The sequence below is a fragment of the Solanum verrucosum genome, unplaced genomic scaffold (assembly GCF_900185275.1).
Source record: "Solanum verrucosum unplaced genomic scaffold, falcon-dt-bn FXZP01000299.1, whole genome shotgun sequence".
In the NCBI taxonomy this organism is placed as follows: domain Eukaryota; kingdom Viridiplantae; phylum Streptophyta; class Magnoliopsida; order Solanales; family Solanaceae; genus Solanum; species Solanum verrucosum.
Window position 1 is genome coordinate 474,513 of NW_026019922.1, and position 19,108 is coordinate 493,620.

The following is a 19,108-nucleotide window of genomic DNA, read 5'->3' on the forward strand; positions in this document are numbered from 1 at the left end:
CACATTAATTAGGGTAACGTCTCTCAATTAAGTTTTTCATTTTTCATTACCTTTCTGATTTAAAAACTGTAACACCCCGACTTTTCAAAACGTCTAAATTAACTCGTATATTCGTGGAAAGACAAGGAGGGTGAGTAATAAATTAAGAATGACGTGGTATGTCCTATTTTAAGTGTTCAAGTGTTGCATCTCAAGTTAGGTAAGTGGCAAAATAAAAGTTGGCGGAAGTTATCGTAATTTCCTTCTTAAAGATTTCTCTGAAATTTGGGTCAAATGTTTTGGAGGTTTTCTCCCAATCTATAAAGATTTATGGGGCCCACAAACTATTGAATCGAAGGTCTACGAGTCTAGTTTCCAACGCATCAAACCGTTCATTCATACGACTTCAGAATAGAGAGATATTCGCATTTTCGTGGGACTGCGCAAGCAGGCACGTGAGGTGGGGCCCTAGGTCGGTGGAAAGTGTATATATCTTCTTCTTCGAGTTTTTTCTTCATTTTAAGCTAAATATACAGAGAAAACATAGAAACCCATTTTTAGGATCAATTAAAATATAGATTTTCTCGACGTAAGTCCTTGACGAAAGTTGTTCTACGCGTTGGGCTCATCATCGTGGTATAATTTGTTTTATCGATTGCGTAGCATATCACATTTTAGAGTTGGGACAGCAGGGGTTTGAATATATTTGAAAGTTTTGAGGTGAATTACGAACCAAAGATCGAGGTAAGACCCTTCTTTCATCGACTCTAGCTTTTATAAGCAGCAGATAGCAATTTGCGACGAAAATACATATCTTTTATTGTATTGTCATGGTATCTTTTATTTTATGTGTTGATTATGGTCCTACCTTGTTGTAGTATCGAGGGAGTTATGAGTTAAAGTCTTTAGGCCACGTGAATTTAGCGAAAAAGGTATGTTAAGGCTATTCTCTTCCTATGGCATGTTTCCTTAAAGCTTAGGAGCAATGTAATTGAGTTGTTATCGTTGTTATACTTATAACTATTATTGTTGATTGTTGGCTGCTCGAGTGCGTATAATCCTCTCTTATCAAGATTTTTATTCAGTAGTAACATTCGTATGTTGGACACGACTTAGACGCTATTTGTATAGGTTGCCTATCACTAAATTGCTCACTTTTAGCTGTTGGATTGTTATTGTTGCCTTTGGGCTATTGTTGTTAGCTGCAGGAATGTGATCTATGCCTAGCAGGGTTATGTTCTGCCTACAGGGCTATATGGATGCCTAAAAGGGCTATGTGTTGCCTACGGGGCTATATTGATGCCTAGAAGGGCTATGAGTTGCCTACAGGGATATATATTGACGCCTAAGAGGGTTATGTGCTTCCTACAGGGCCATGTTGTTGCCTAAGAGGGCTATGAGTTGTCTATAAGATATGTTGATGCCTAAGAGGGCTATGTGATTGCCTGCGGGGCTAGGGGACTATCGATAGGGGTATACAAGCTGATTGGCACCTTCCGGGCTTATGGGGGCCTGAGTAGGTGGTCTTGTGTGCTGTTTGTACCTACCGAGCTTATGGGGGCTTGGTTAGGTTGTTGTTTTATTATTTTTGATAAATTTAGATTTAGAAGCAGGTCAGTACAATTATTTTATCGTTAATTTATTTATCAGATTATTCCAGTATATCAGGATACCTCATCATAGTCTATTGCCTTTCATACTCTGTACATTATTTTGTACTGACGCCCCATTGCCTTGGGGGAACTGCATTCATGCATGGAGGTCCTGACAGATGACCGAGTAGACCTCCATATCAGCAGGATTGACTTTTATCCAATTGGTCAGCCCCTTTCCTCCGTTGCTGCCAGAGTTGGGAGGTTTGTTACCTTTTGTTGTATATATTCTCATGGGTAGGCTGGGGCCCTGTCCCACCAATCTTTACTACTCTTAGAGGCTTGCAGACTAGTGTGTGGGGTTTATAGCTACGTTATGGACATGCTGGCCTATGTTGTTGGTTTGCTGAAGCTTGCGAGCTGTTTGATGTATTGTACTGATATTTAACTATTTTTAGTTTTGGTATAGATATCATGGTGGCCTTGACGGCCCAATCAGGACTTCTGTGCTAGTTGGATATTTCTTTATATGAACTCTTGGGAGTAGCTGGTTCTTTTGTAGATCTGTTGACAGGGGCCTTGCCAGCCGAGGGCTTAGTTTTAAGCCGAGATATACTTGTTTGTTTTCTTAATTGCAGGTGACTGCCATGCGCTAGTAGCAAATGGTTCAGTGGGGTCGGCTCGGGCCTGAGTTTTGGCTTTAGGAGTCAATTGCGCCCCTTGAGTTTGGGGCGTGACAAACTTGGTATCAGAGCAACGTCGTATCCTAGGGAGTCTGCAAGCCATGTCTAGTAGAGTCTTGTTTATAAATGTGTTGTGCCCCACATTCGATAAGCAAGAAGCTGTCGGGCATGTTAGAATGACTATCCTTCTTTTGCTCACCTCGTGCTATAGAGCAGTGTCTTAAGGGTTGATGTTTCTGGCTTATAATTGATACTTGTATGCAGATAGAGATGACTGACACTAGCCAGACCACAACTAGCTAGGGGCTAGATACAACTGCAAGTGAGGGTACCGACAAAGTACCACAAGTGGAGGTGGCCCATTATGAGACCCGGGGGGAGACATCTTCTCAGCCCCCTATAGCTTTTCCACAGCTTCAGGAGCCTCCGAGGGCTACAAGATTTCCGGCTTCACCAGTAGTACCACCTCTAGTTCCTCGTATTCCATCTGATCAGGATTTCAAGAGTGCAGTATATATGTTAGCACAGTTAGTAGCTGCACAGTGCCAACCAGTTGCGCCAGATATTGTCGGACCTTCTGAAGGGCCCGAAAGTTCGAGAGTTCGTGAATTTCTTGCCTTGAATCCTCCACAGTTTACAGGAACAGATCGCAGAGAAGACCCTCAACACTTTGTTGATCAGCTTCATATGATCTTCAAAGTCATGCATGCCTCAGCGACTGAGTCAGTTGAGTTAGCAGCATTTCGATTGCGTGATGTTGCAGTATTGTGGTATGAAAGTTGGGAGAGATCTAGGGAAAAAGATACAGCTCTACCCACTTGGGATAGCTTTACAGAAGCTTTCATAGATCACTATTTGCCTCGAGAGATTAGGGATGGCCGGGTGGACCAGTTTCTGAACCTCCGACAGGGTGGCATGAGTGTCCGAGAGTACGGGCTAAGATTTGATTCATTGGCTAGATATGCACCAGCATTTGTTGATACGATGCATGACAGGGTGCGTAGATTTGTGGGAGGGCTTGACTCAGACTATATCGAGGCTTGTTCTACCGCTGCGCTAAATGATAATATGGATATCTCGCGGATTCAGGCCTTCGCACAGGGCATAGAGGATCGCCGACATCGACAGTATACGAGTGAGAGGGTCGAGAGAGAGAGACAGAAGAAAGCTAGGCCCGCTGGTTCGCAGGGAGATTTTCAGGGTGGTCCCAGACCCCGATATTTTATTAGGCCACCTAGACCTCTACCACAGCAGTTCCAGGGTAGTAGATTTTATAGTTAGGGACAGTCAGGCCTAGGTGAGGGCTCACGAGCATCAGACTCTCATCAGTAGAGAGGTTCAGGCCAGGCTAGGACAGCACCGCCGCGTTGCGCAACTTGTGGTAGGCTGCATTTCGGGAGGTGTAAACAGGGTTCCACAGGTTGTTATTCTTGTGGACAGGAGGGGCATGTGTGGAAAAACTGCCCGACCATAGGTCAGGGTGGTATAGGTCAGTCGACCAGGTCAATAGTAGGTTCCTCTTCATCAGCACAGTCTACAGGGCGTGGACCCCAGACTTTAGCAGGTAGAGGTAGAGGCAGAGGCAGAGAGGGAGCATCTAGTTCTAGTAGTGGCCAGAATCGTACATATTCACTAGCCGGCCGACAGGACTCAGAGTCATCAGCAGATGTTATGACAGGTACATTGATTGTTTGCTCCCATTGTGTTTATGCTTTGATAGATCCTGGATCTACTCTGTCTTATGTGACTCCATTTATTGCGGGGAAGTTATGTATAGTAGCAGAGTCATTAGATCGACCCTTTATTGTATCTACCCCAGTTGGTGAGTCTATTGTTGCCAAGAGAGTCTATCGAGGTTGCACGGTAGAAATTATAAACCGTCAGACCTCTGTAGATCTTGTAGAGTTAGAGATGGTCGATTTCGACGTCATTATGGGTATGGACTGGCTAGCGTCTTGTTATGCTAATGTTGAGTGTCGAACAAAGATTGTTAGATTCCACTTTCCAGGAGAGGCAGTTCGGGAATGGAAAGGCGTTACAGCAACACCAAAATGTAGGTTTATTTCCTATCTTAAGGCGAGGAGGATGATTACTAAGGGTTGTATTTATCATCTTGTTCGTGTTCATAATATAGATGCAGAAGCACCGACGCTTCCGTCTATTCCGGTAGTTAATGAGTTTCTAGATGTATTTCCGGACGAACTTCCTGGTATCCCTCTAGAACGAGAAATTGATTTTGCTATCGATATGCTACCAGGTACACAACCCATATCTATCCCTCCTTATAGAATGGCTCCTGCTGAACTAAAAGAGTTGAAGGGTCAGCTGAAAGACTTGCTGGATAAAGGCTTTATCAGACCTAGTGCTTCACCATGGGGTGCACCAGTGTTATTCGTGAGGAAGAAAGATGGCTCACTAAGAATGTGTATTGATTATCGAGAGCTGAATAAGGCGACTATAAAGAATAAGTATCCCCTTCCGAGGATCGATGACTTATTTGATCAGTTACAAGGTGCTAGTGCTTCTCGAAGATTGATTTAAGATCAGGTTACCACCAGATACGAGTTCGAGAGAAAGACATTCCAAAAACAGCTTTTAGAACTAGATATGGACACTTTGAGTTCTTGGTGATGTCTTGTCTTTTGGATTAATTAATGCCTCAGCAGTGTTCATGGACCTAATGAATAGTATATTCAGGCCGTATTTAGACTTATTTGTGATTGTATTTATTGATGATATTTTGGTGTATTCACGTTCAAAAGCTGAGCATGCAAATCATCTGCGAGCAGTCCTTCAGGTTCTTCGAGATCAAGAACTTTATGCAAAGTTTTCTAAGTATGAGTTCTGGTTGAACTCTGTCGCTTTCTTAGGCCATATTGTATCAGATGCAGGTATTACAGTTGATACACAAAAGATTGAGGCCGTAAAAACTTGGCCCAGACCTATGACTCCAACTGAGGTTCGTAGTTTCTTGGGGTTAGCTGGGTACTACAGAAGGTTTGTAGAGGGGTTTTCTTCACTTTCAGCACCATTAACGAAGCTGACTCAAAAAGCAGCTAAGTTCCAGTGGACTGAGGCTTGCGAGCATAGTTTCCAGGAGCTAAAGGACAGGTTGACATTAGCACCAGTTCTAGCATTGCCAGAGGGTTCAGAAGGCTATACGGTGTACTGTGATGCTTCTGGGGTTGGGTTGGGATGTCTTCTAATGCAACATGGTAAGGTTATCGCATATGCTTCAAGACAGTTGAGGAAACATGAGAAGAACTATCCGACCCATGATTTAGAGTTAGCTGCAGTTGTGCATGCATTAAAAATCTGGAGACACTATTTGTATAGTGTTCATGTTGACATCTTCACAGATCATAAAAGCCTGCAATATATATTTAGACAGAAGGAGTTAAATCTGCGACAACGTCGATGGCTTGAGTTACTGAAAGACTACGACGTGGATATTTTATATCATCCAGGAAAGGCAAATGTAGTAACCGATGCCCTCAGTCGAAGATCGATGGGTAGTTTATCCCATTTAGGTGTTGAGAAGCGGGAGCTAGTGCGAGAGCTTCATCAGTTGGCTAGTTTGGGAGTCAGATTATTAGAGGCAGATGATAGTGGGGTCACAATTCAGGATACAGCCGTATCATCTCTAGTTGTAAAAGTAAAATCACGACAACAAGAGGATCCTAGCTTAGAGCAGCTTAGAGCTAAGGCTCAGGATCAACAGTCTTTAGCATTTGATATAGCAGAAGATGGAGTCCTCAGATATAGCGGTCGATTGTGTGTTCCGAATGTTGCAGGGCTTCGACATCAAATTATGGAAGAGGCACATCATTCCCGTTATTCTATTCACCCTGGTTCGACGAAGATGTACCATGATATTAAGGAGATCTATTGGTGGCAGGGGATGAAGAAGGACGTTGCTGAGTTTGTGGCGCAGTGTCCTAACTGCCAACAGGTGAAGGTTGAGCACCAAAAGCCCGCTGGGCTAGTTCAGGAGATAGCCATTCCTTTGTGGAAGTGGGAAGCAATTAATAAGGATTTTATTACAGGACTACCTCGATCTCATTGCAAGTTTGACTCTATTTGGGTAATTGTGGATAGACTAACAAAATCAGCCCATTTCTTACCAGTCAAGGCTACTTTTTCGGCCGAAAACTATGCAGGGCTCTATATTAGAGAGATTGTTAGGCTACACGGTGTCCCAGTATCTATTATCTCTGATAGAGGAGCACAATTTACCGCCAATTTCTGGAAGTCCTTCCAAAAAGGATTAGGGACACAAGTTAATCTTAGTACCGCCTTTCACCCTCAGACAGATGGCCAGGCTGAGCGAACAATTTTGACACTCGAAGATATGTTACGGGTGTGCGCGCTAGACTTCAAGGGAAGTTGGGATGACCACTTGCCTCTTATTGAGTTTGCATACAATAATAGTTATCATTCTAGCATCGGGATGGCACCTTATGAGGCTTGGTATGGGAGAAAATGTAGATCCCCCATTGGATGGTTTGAGGTAGGTGAGTCAGGGTTGATTGGACCCGATTTAGTCCAGCAGATAGTGGAGAAAGTTAAGCTCATTCGGGAGAGGTTGCTAACAGCTCAAAGCCGACAAAAGTCATACTCAGATGTACGATGAAGGGACTTAGAGTTTTGTGTCGATGATTGGGTATTCTTAAAAGTCTCGCCTATGAAGGGTGTTATGCGATTTGGCAAAAAGGGAAAGCTTAGTCCAAGATTCATTGGGCCATACCAGATCCTTCGGAGGGTAGGACGTGTGGCTTATGAGTTAGAATTGCCTTCAGGGCTAAAATCTGTTCATCCAGTTTTCCATGTATCAATGTTACGGAAGTGTGTAGGAGACCCTTCTCGGGTTGTCCCAATTGAGGATGTTCAGATCACAGAGGAGTTGTCCTACGAGGAGACTCCAGTTGCTATATTAGATCGGCAGGTCCGTAAATTGAGGACCAAAGAGGTGGCTTCGGTTAAAGTATTATGGAGGAATAAAAATATAGAAGAAGTGACCTGGGAGGCTGAGGATGTCATGAGGTCCAAATATCCTCACTTGTTTCATACCTCAGGGTGATGTCATATCAGTTTATATTAAGGCATTAAGGTAAGATACCTATATATATATATTATTGCTTATTATTATTGTGGTTGTCGTTGTATGTTTGCTCGCACTGTTGTGGTGGAGCTATAACGCTTAGCTATTTATGTTGTCATGTGAGACGCCTATGTTAGAAATTTTTCATTTCAAGTTCCTGGTTAGTGACATTTACAAAGGATAAACTGCCAAAATTCTGGCAAGTCCTAAGGACTGAACAGTGTGCCTCAGATTTTTCATTCGAGGACGAATGTTTCTAAGGGGGGAGGAATGTAACACCCCGACTTTTCAAAACGTCTAAATTAACTCGTATATTCGTGGAAAGACAAGGAGGGTGAGTAATAAATTAAGAATGACGTGGTATGTCCTATTTTAAGTGTTCAAGTGTTGCATCTCAAGTTAGGTAAGTGGCAAAATAAAAGTTGGCGGAAGTTATCGTAATTTCCTTCTTAAAGATTTCTCTAAAATTTGGGTCAAATGTTTTGGAGGTTTTCTCCCAATCTATAAAGAGTTATGGGGCCCACAAACTATTGAATCGAAGGTCTACGAGTCTAGTTTCCAACGCATCAAACCGTTCATTCATACGACTTCAGAATAGAGAGATATTCGCATTTTCGTGGGACTGCGCAAGCAGGCACGTGAGGTGGGGCCCTAGGTCGGTGGAAAGTGTATATATCTTCTTCTTCGAGTTTTTTCTTCATTTTAAGCTAAATATACAGAGAAAACATAGAAAACCATTTTTAGGATCAAGTAAAATATAGATTTTCTCGACGTAAGTCTTTGACGAAAATTGTTCTACGCGTTGGGCTCATCATCGTGGTATAATTTGTTTTATCGATTGCGTAGCATATCACATTTTAGAGTTGGGACAGCAGGGGTTTGAATATATTTGAAGGTTTTGAGGTGAATTACGAACCTAAGATCGAGGTAAGACCCTTCTTTCATCGACTCTAGCTTTTATAAGCAGCAGATAGCAATTTGCGACGGAAATACATATCTTTTATTGTATTGTCATGGTATCTTTTATTTTATGTGTTGATTATGGTCCTACCTTGTTGTAGTATCGAGGGAGTTATGATTTAAAATCTTTAGGCCACGTGAATTTAGCGAAAAAGGTATGTTAAGGCTATTATCTTCCTATGGCATGTTTCCTTAAAGCTTAGGAGCAATGTAATTGAGTTGTTATCGTTGTTATACTTATAGCTATTATTGTTGATTGTTGGCTGCTCGAGTGCGTATAATCCTCTCTTATCGAGATTTTTATTCAGTAGTAACATTCGTATGTTGGACACGACTTAGACGCTATTTGTATAGGTTGCCTATCACTAAATTGCTCACTTTTAGCTGTTGGATTGTTATTGTTGCCTTTGGGCTATTGTTGTTAGCTGGAGGAATGTGATCTATGCCTAGCAGGGTTATGTTCTGCCTACAGGGCTATATGGATGCCTAAAAGGGCTATGTGTACGGGGCTATATTGATGCCTAGAAGGGCTATGAGTTGCCTACAGGGATATATATTGACGCCTAAGAGGGTTATGTGCTTCCTACAGGGCCATGTTGTTGCCTAAGAGGGCTATGAGTTGTCTATAAGATATGTTGATGCCTAAGAGGGCTATGTGATTGCCTGCGGGGCTAGGGGACTACCGATAGGGGTATACAAGCTGATTGGCACCTTCCGGGCTTATGGGGGCCTGAGTAGGTGGTCTTGTGTGCTGTTTGTACCTACCGAGCTTATGGGGGCTTGGTTAGGTTGTTGTTTTATTATTTTTGATAAATTTAGATTTAGAAGCAGGTCAGTACAATTATTTTATCGTTAATTTATTTATCAGATTATTCCAGTATATCAGGATACCTCATCATAGTCTATTGCCTTTCATACTCTGTACATTATTTTGTACTGACGCCCCATTGCCTTGGGGGCGCTGCATTCATGCATGGAGGTCCTGACAGATGACCGAGTAGACCTCCATATCAGCAGGATTGACTTTTATCCAATTGGTCAGCCCCTTTCCTCCGGAGCTGCCAGAGTTGGGAGGTTTGTTACCTTTTGTTGTATATATTCTCATGGGTAGGCTGGGGCCCTGTCCCACCAATCTTTACTACTCTTAGAGGCTTGCAGACTAGTGTGTGGGGTTTATAGCTACGTTATGGCCATGCTGGCCTATGTTGTTGGTTTGCTGAAGCTTGCGAGCTGTTTGATGTATTGTACTGATATTTAACTATTTTTAGTTTTGGTATAGATATCATGGTGGCCTTGACGGCCCAATCAGGACTTCTGTGCTAGTTGGATATTTCTTTATATGAACTCTTGGGAGTAGCTGGTTCTTTTGTAGATCTGTTGACAGGGGCCTTGCCAGCTGAGGGCTTAGTTTTAAGCCGAGATATACTTGTTTGTTTTCCTAATTGCAGGTGACTGCCATGCGCTAGTAGCAAATGGTTCAGTAGGGTCGGCTCGGGCCTGAGTTTTGGCTTTAGGAGTCAGTTGCGCCCCTTGAGTTTGGGGCGTGACAAAAACCATATATGGCTTAAGGATTTGTTGATGGTTGAAAACTTCCTTGTCATAAATTAAGCAAACAGTTGGCTGAAATTGTGAACCTAGCTTACACATTTATGTCAAAGTGATTTTGACTAGCATAAACATATGAAAATTTCAAAAAGTTCATGTTTTATTTCAAATTATAAGACTAGTGTGTAAGCAATACTTAATACACATCAGGATCTTAAATACATTAATATTACAGAGATTGGTAATATATAACAAAACGGATATTTTTACCATCTTTCCTTGCCCTAACTTACGTTACCACATTCGTCAATGATGAAAAAAGGTGTAAAATTAAATATGTTGTAACCCTAAAAGTAGGATGGAGAACCAATTTGTAGAGGTTAATTAAGACTTTATCTGCTACGCCAATAAAATAATCGGTGTACGAATGAAATCTATTCTTTATTAAATATCATTTATGGGTTTTACATTAATTGGGCCACAAATAAAATATTAAGCTACATTCTTCCTAATGATTCAATAACCACATTACTATAATATACTCGAATCTGAATATGTGCGTTGCACGTTTGTCCCAGGTAAAATGTTAAAGATCAGTTAGAAGATTAAATTCTATGAAAACATGTGCGGTTTGAACTTTGGTTAATATTGGTTGACAAACTTCCAATGAATTCACAAATGACTAATTTAAGTCCAAATAAAAAACATACAACAATTTGAGATTTAGCTTTAGGTATAGTTACTGTGGACCTATTCTTGGGGATCTGCATTGACAAAAGGCTTGATATTAGAGGTGGAGCTTCATCAACTGATTATCTGGGAGACGCAGGATTGGTCGAGCCATGGAAACTACAAGCTAGGAATTAGATCGAATCATAGATGAACACAAAAATCAAGTTGAGCTCCTTCAACGGATCTAGATTACCACCTGGAAATCATCAAATATCCAATACGATGCTTGGAGTGGTAAGAGATATGCACTTGATCTTGGTGTAGATTGACTCATCAATGGAAGTGCAAGGGGATAAGTGGTGACGACTGAGGTTGAAAGAAATGAAAGTTAGACCTTTACTTCCCTAATTTGCACCTTTTAGTTTGTATCAGATATTCACTCTCTTTGCTGGTGTTCTTGTTGCTGGACCGGGTAACTTTTGGTCCCGGTCAGTGCTTGTATAGTCTTATCTTTTTAGGAATTTATGGGTCTTGCCCCATTTTGATTTTAAAAAAAATAATCTTGAATGGGGTTCACTCCATTGATTCTTTGTAGGGAGATAGAACTACAATAAGATAGAGCTGAAACATAGAGCCTTAATTTATTTCATAGCATATGTGGATATTGGAACTGCACATTTTGAAAGTTAGAGTTAAGCTTCGGCGTAATAGTAGAACTTGATTTACATGACGAGTTACGTTTACACCAAGATCTGCACTTCCTGGTATTAGATCCAACTAAGGGATTCACAACTCCCATGATAATTGGTTAAAGTGACAAACAAGGTGTAGTGATGAGCTGAAGAACTAAGCGTAGAGTTTCGATTGGTTCAATGGAGTGAAGACGAGATCGATTCCATCATTGTGTCAGCACTTGAAAACCATCATATCATCATCATCATATATTATTATAAGTTATCTATATTACCTTAAAAGCATGAACTCCTAAATTGAATGTTAAATTACTATAATATCCTTAACTTAGGTTGTGACTTTGTCGATGTGTTGTGCCTTTTTTCATAGGGTTGTGATTTTTCGATGAGTTGTAACTTTTCCAAATAGTTGTATTTTTCAATAAGTTGTGACTTCTTGGAAAGGTCATGACTTTTCAGATAAGACACAAAAAACACTTGTTCATACTACCCTTTGTTAACTATAGATAGAGGGGTTTCCTCTCATTTTTCAACCAAATTTTTTTTAATCTTCTACTCTTCTTCCTCTTGCATTTAAAAAAAAATTCGTGTCATTTATTGTCCTTGAGTGAGTTCAAAGTTTAGCAGACTATGATGTACCACTATTTTTATGAAGTAAATTGTTCTATTGTAAGAGGGTATATTCCTTAACCTCGAGTACTTGAGAAAACTAATTTTGATGATATAATCATTATTGTTTTTCTTAGATAGTATGTAATGTTCCAATATATGAAGTTAATATGATGTAGTATAAACTCATTTGTTTTTGTTAACAATTTCTCTTGTGATGTAGATATATGCTTCTGGATATCTTTTTAAAAAATTATTCAACTTCTCAAGAGTTAGAGAATTGTCACGATTTGTTTTTTGATGCTCAAAACAAATGAATGACTTTATTTATCAATGCTACTTATGTGATTTAGAATGTCAGGAAGTTTGCTTCAAAATAGTTATTACTATATAAACATTGCCTTTTTGTTAATATAAAACATTGCCCTTTTATTTTATTATTTTACTATTTCTTAATATCTAAGTATTTTCGACGAAGAAAAGTTTATAGGACTTCTAATAACGCCAGTTGAAGTTTGTATTAGTTTAAATTTTATTGTAGTCTAAATTACTTTTTTATTGTTAACAATTTCTCTGGTGATGTAGATATATGCTTCTGAATATCTTTTTCCAAGATTATTCAACCTCTCAAGAGTTAGAGAATTGTCACGATTTGTTTTTCTGATGCCCAAGACAAGAGATTGACTTTATTTAGCAATGTTACTTATGCGATTTAGATTGTTAGGAAGTTTGCTTCAAAATAGTTATTACTACATAAACATTGCTCTTTTGATTTATTGATTTACTATTTCTTAATATTTCAGTATTTTCAACGAATAAAAGTTCATATGACTTGTACTAACGCCAGTTGATGTTTGGATTAGTTTAATTTTTATTGTCGTATAAATTCATTTGTTTTTGTTAAAAAATTCTCTTGTGATGTAGTTATATGTTTTTGAATATCTTTTTCCAAAATTATTAAACTTCTCAAGAGTTTCACGATTTGTTTTTTTGATGTTCAAGACAAAAGAATGACTTTATTTATCAATGTTACTTATGTGATTTAGATTGTCAGGATGTTTGCTTCAAAATATTTGTTATTATGCAAACATTTTCCTTTTGTTTTACTAGTTTACTATTTCTTAATATGTAAGTATTTTCTACGAAGAAAAGTTCATATGACTTCTAATAACGCCAATTGAAGTCTGTATTAGTTTAATTTTTATTATTTATTTAAAATCTAATTTTATGAGATATATATTTTCATTAATGCAAACACACACACACATAATTTGTGTGTATCTATATATATAAAATTATGAATTCTCATAGTTATTGCATTAATTATTTCTATCTTTCATCTTTCATTATATTAACTTTTGACCAATAATTTTTCATATTATTATCCTGCTCCTATATGTGCTAACACGGTGTTGTTATTTTACCTTAGACGAATCATGCTTGGTTGAATAAATTGAAAATTGTTTACAAGTATATGAACTATATGTTTGTTGGGTGTAAGATAAATAGGTGATTATATATATAATTCATAGACATAATAATTTTTAAATTTTAATGTTTACTTTTTTGGTAAAAAAAAGAAACATTTCTTAATTAACTATGGACATTCAGATAACTATCTTTGATTTATGTACACAGTCAATCGAAAAGTCAAATATGAGAGACAACAAAAAGAATGTCACCTATTATATTATAACTTATACAATAAAAATTACAAAAATAGCTCTAAAGATTAAAATGTAGTTGTTCTCCACATGTTCATATGACATCTAAACAGATTAAGTGGAATACACGCCAAGGCACATCTTGATTGATGACAAGAAAAATACACAACAAATATCGTCTATTTGGTAATATTAGTGAGATACAATTAATTACATGATTGAACCTCATCAAATTGAAATAAATATATACATTATTGCATTTAATTAATAAAAAATTTCTTTGACAATCTTTATAGGTTCGTATTAATAAGAGATATATATGATGATCCACATTGAATATTCACAAATGAATCTGCAATATTATTTTGTGCGAAGCTTGTTATTCAAATCATCGCTTAAATTTTTTGAATTGATAATCACGTGCAACACATGTGTCGAAAAACTAGTATTATTATAAGTGGGAAGCTCCAAAGATGAAAAGTTAGATTACTATTTTACCCCTAGACTAAATTAAATTAATTAAATAATATTATTTTAATTATTTTTTGAATTTTAAGTTAATTATTAGAAAGGGATTGTGGAAGAATAAGAGTCAATTAAGATTTCTAGAATTTAAAATAAGTACATGAATCAAGATTTCCCCCCTTTTAATTTACCCATAGACTAAAGTAAACGTCTAATAAATTAAATAATATTATTTTAATTATTTTTTGAATCGTAAGTTATTTATTAGAAAGGGAATGTGGAAGAACAAGAGTCATTTAGGATTTTTGAATTTTAAGTTAATTATTAGAAAGGGATTGTGGAAGAATAAGAGTCAATTAAGATTTCTAGAATTTAAAATAAGTACATGAATCAAGATTTCCCCCCTTTTAATTTACCCATAGACTAAAGTAAACGTCTAATAAATTAAATAATATTATTTTAATTATTTTTTGAATCGTAAGTTATTTATTAGAAAGGGAATGTGGAAGAACAAGAGTCATTTAGGATTTCTAGAATTTTAAATAAGTACATGAATCAAGATTTCCCCCCTTTTAATCTTAAATTAAGGAATATGAAGAGTTGTTGCCAAATCAATATATATCACTACCAAATACAAATTTATTATTTTGAATTCTTCCACTAGCATTTATACGTACACCTATGGTAAATTTCCTTCTTTTTCCATCTTCTATTGTTTATTTGAAAGATTTTTATCTTTTATAGATTTTTTTTAAAATTAGAAAGGACTGTTTCAATTCTAGTTCTTTATTTATGATTGTATCTCTTTCTAAAATTTCTTATTACTATTTTCTGTAGAAATGTAAAATCATTATACATATTGCCTGTCAATGTTTACTGAAATATTTTAAATATGTACCTTATTATGTAAATGCGAATAATACATTTTCCAGCCTCTTCAAATTCCTAATAAAAATTCCACACGTTGTTGCTTTATTTAAAGTTAAATCTAAATAATGTTAATAATTTCCTTTCTTTTACCGCCTCTTCCAAACTTAAAGATAGACTCACAATGTTTTTGGTTGTCTTAGTTGATGTTATATTAACTACTAATAATATCATTTACAAACTTTTAAAAATTGTACACACTCAGAACTTATAGCATTAAAACTGTTTTGGCCCTCTATTTTCCTTCATTAATCCAACACCATCAATAATAATTTTATATTAAGTTTTCCTCATTAAATATCTTATATAAATGGATATCAAGTATATGTGTAACCCTCACCATTGGATGAAACAAGATCAACATGTATGCCTCTTCTTCTTTCATTTTGTTTTGTTACTTAAAAGCTTAAATCCTCTCATTTATCCTATTTATTGTATGATCTCTTTTATCTTTATGCTTATGTAACTCCATTGGTTTTATTTTAGTAATATATGATGCAAGTTTTCTTATAGGCAATTCATTTGTTTTTTTAGGTTGGTCCATAAGTGTGTGTGTATATATATATATATAAATTTCAAGTTATCTTTTTTTATATGCATTTGTTTTTTGCACCATATAATTTTTTATTAATATTGTTTTCTTTTTTCTACCATACTGTTAATATCTCATAAATGATTGTGTTGTATTTCATAATTCAATTATGTATATCACTTGACAAAAATTTCTTTTGTCAAAATCTACAGATGGCAGAATTAATAATTTTGAATGAGCAAAAGAATAAGAAGGGTACATATATATGTAATTATTATTTATATATGTCAATTAAATATTTAAAAAATTATTTTATAACAAATAAATACTTTATTTTGTAGGTGTAGACTATGAAATTGATAATGGTCTACTAGCCATCCTAAGGAAGACATATGTTGATCAAATTTCTCTACAACTATTACAAAACACTTGTAACATTTCGCAAATTGAAATAACTAGGAAGAAGCTAATAATTGGAAATAGTCATTTTTGGAAAGAATGAAAACCTGGAAATTTTGTTAAGTTAGAATAAGTTGAGTTTTGGTTAACTTCAAACGGCCATAACTTCTAGCTCAGGATGAGTTAGGTGTACTTCCCAACATGGTAGGAAAGCTCTTGGAATGGTCTTTCCAGCGCAACTGAGTTTGCGCGATTCCGAGTTCGTATGAGTGAGTTATGCTCTTTGGAAGTTGGACAGTTGGAATTAGGAAAGTTCAATCCGGAATTTTAAAGGGTAGTTTGGTCTTTTCCTTGCCCAATTATTTTATTTCATTTTTGGTAATTAAATAAGGGTATAATCAGAATTAGATCAGGTTACGCTTTTACCAAAATACGTTAGGCCTTGGAGAAAAGAGAAAAGAAGAGGAGAAAGGAGAAGTGTTGCAAGATTCGTCAAGATCGTCGAGTTTAGCTTGTGGATTTTGTCGGGGGTGATCCCTACAAGATATGTGAGATCACATAGCGTTGGGTTAGTTCACCCACGCTCCCAACTTGATCAAAGTTTAGCAAAGTATATTTATTTGAAAGTAAATCCCTTGAATTCTTGATGAAGTTCGTATGAATCCTTGTGGGTTGTGTTGTTGGAGTTTTCTTGATATTGATTCACATTTTTAGTTGTGTTTTCTAGTGGAATCTGATGTTGTTAGAGGGTATAGATGATTGTAAGCATTTGGGGAAAGAACCCATGGAGTTTAGAGGGTTTAGATCTGTTCAACGAAGAAGAAAATTTTGTCAGGCAAATCTGGGCAGTGCCTCCACGTTGCCGACCTATTCCCCAGATTTGGGAAAAATTGTTTCGCGTCGCGGAGCGGTCACGGATCGTTCTGCCTCAAAAGTTGTTTTCGAACCAAAAAAATTGAATGCTTCTCCGCGTCGCGGACCCACCCTCAGACAGTGATTTTTTTTAATCTTTTCTCATGTTTAGTTATCTCAAATCATTCCTAAACATCATGAGATCTTTCATATCACAAATCACAATCATTGAATCCATAATTCAATTCAAGGAAAGTTAAGAGTCAAGTTAGAAGTTAAGAAGCAAGTCAAGAGAAGTTCTTTAAAAGTTTTCAAAAGTCTTTCACAAACATTTTAACTTTGTTCTAAGACTTAAGTTTTAAGTTAGGCAAAGAGTAAAGATTTGAAGTTCATTTCTTCAAAGAAGTGTATGGGTACTATGTATTCCCAAAGAGTTTAAAATGTTTTCACATTTGAGCAAGAAAGGGAACATCGATTCCAAGAGAGCTTTTAAGCTATGTTTTTTGAGTAATTATCTCAAATCAAAGAAAGAAGTTTGTTTTAAAAACATATGAGAGAAGTATGTTTTGGGAGTAGTATTGAGCACTGATATGGGGATACGAGTTCACATTAACTCAAGTCTCCATAAACCATGTAGCCATCATGGGTAGTAAATGATCATACTTTTTATATTACTCCTTAAGATGCTTTCAGCATAAGCTAGTGGATCCACTAAGTTAAGTAGTTTTATATGACGACAAAGTATAGGACAGTTCTAGCAGCGTGGGCAAGACGTTGTATCACCACTTAGGCTCATAGTGGTGATTGTCGGTTAAAGACTCTCCCATAGAAACTATATTACTTTATTATATGAGTAAAGTTGAGTTTGTTATTGCATTTTCTTTAACGAACTGAGTTATTTCCACTGTTTTTACAAGCTTTCTATATATTGCTTTTGATTTATTCCTTTATATTGAGTTAAGTTATTCAGGAGTTGAGTAAAGCCAAGGCATGTGTTCCTTTCAGATTCTTTCAAGTTTAAGTTATGTTTAGCATTCCAACTTGCATACTCGTACATTCAATGTATTGATGCCAGCTAGCCTGCATCTTATTATGATGCAGACACAGGTAACTAGGATCAACATCCAGCGCCTCGTTGATCTAGTTTGAGAACTCAGAGTCTTGTGGTGAGCCTCATTGCTTCTGAAGGATCCCTTTTATTGCTTTCTGTTTTATTATTAGTTCATTAGGATGTTGTGGGCTTGTCCCGACATCCATCTCAACTGTTTAGAGACTTCATAGACAGACAGTCAGTTAGTTAAATTCATTTGTCACTACTTTATTATTGGCTTAAGTTTTTGAGACTTGAGGTAGCCATTTTGGCTAAGTTTGAATGTTTAATTAAAGACATTCTACGTTATTTCACAAGTTATTTGTTAGACTATTTCTTGTGTTAAAGTCTTTCACTGAGTAAGCAAGCCAGGCCAAGGGTTCACTTGGGGCCAACAATGGTTCTCGAGTGCCAGCCATGTCCAGGGTGTAGGCTTGGGGCTTGACAAACTTGGTATCAGAGCATTCAAGAGTTCTAGGGAGTCTATGAAGCCGTGTCTGTAGAGTCCTAGTTATCAGTGTGAAGCGCGCCATATTTATAATTAGGAGGCTGCAACACTTAGGAAAATTTCTCACTTCTTTCACACTCATTTCGTGCGTTAGAGTGTGACCTCTAAAAAGTTTCTTTCTAATTCATGCTTGAGCGTGTTTTCAAATAATGATTCTTTCATGAGGAACAGTCAGAGGTCATTCAACTAGGAGAAATGTTGAAGAGGAAAAGGTACCTAATGCACCTGAAGTGCAACCTCAAGGAAAAGTTACCAATGATGAGTTCTGTAAGGCTATCCGGATGTTGAGCCAAGTTGTGACCAACCAAGTTGGGCAATAAAGAGGAGCTAGACAGGAAGTGGCTGATACTTTTAGGATCCGAGAGTTCTTGAGGATGAAGCCTCCATGTTTCACGGGTTCGAACACTACCGAGGATCCAAAGAATTTTATTGAGGAACTGAAGAAGGTATTTGACATCATGCATGCTGCCGATATCGAGTGAGTTGAGCTAGCTGCATATCAACTAAGAAATGTTGCTAGGACTTGGTTTGATCAGTGGAAAGAGGGTAGAGCTGAGGATGCACCACCTCCGAGTTGCGCATTTTTGAGGAGGCTTTCTTAGTTCGTTTCTTTCCCCGAGAATTGAAAGAGGCTAAGGTACGAGAATTTCTTACTCTTAGGCAGGATTCCTTAAGTGTTCATGAGTATGGGTTGAAGTTCACCCAGCTATCCCGTTATGCTCCAGAGATGGTTGCGGACATGAGGAGTAGAATCAGTCTATTTGTTACAGGGTTGTTCCGTCTATCAAGCAAAGAGGGCAGGGTAACTATGTTAATTGGGGACATGGACATATCAATG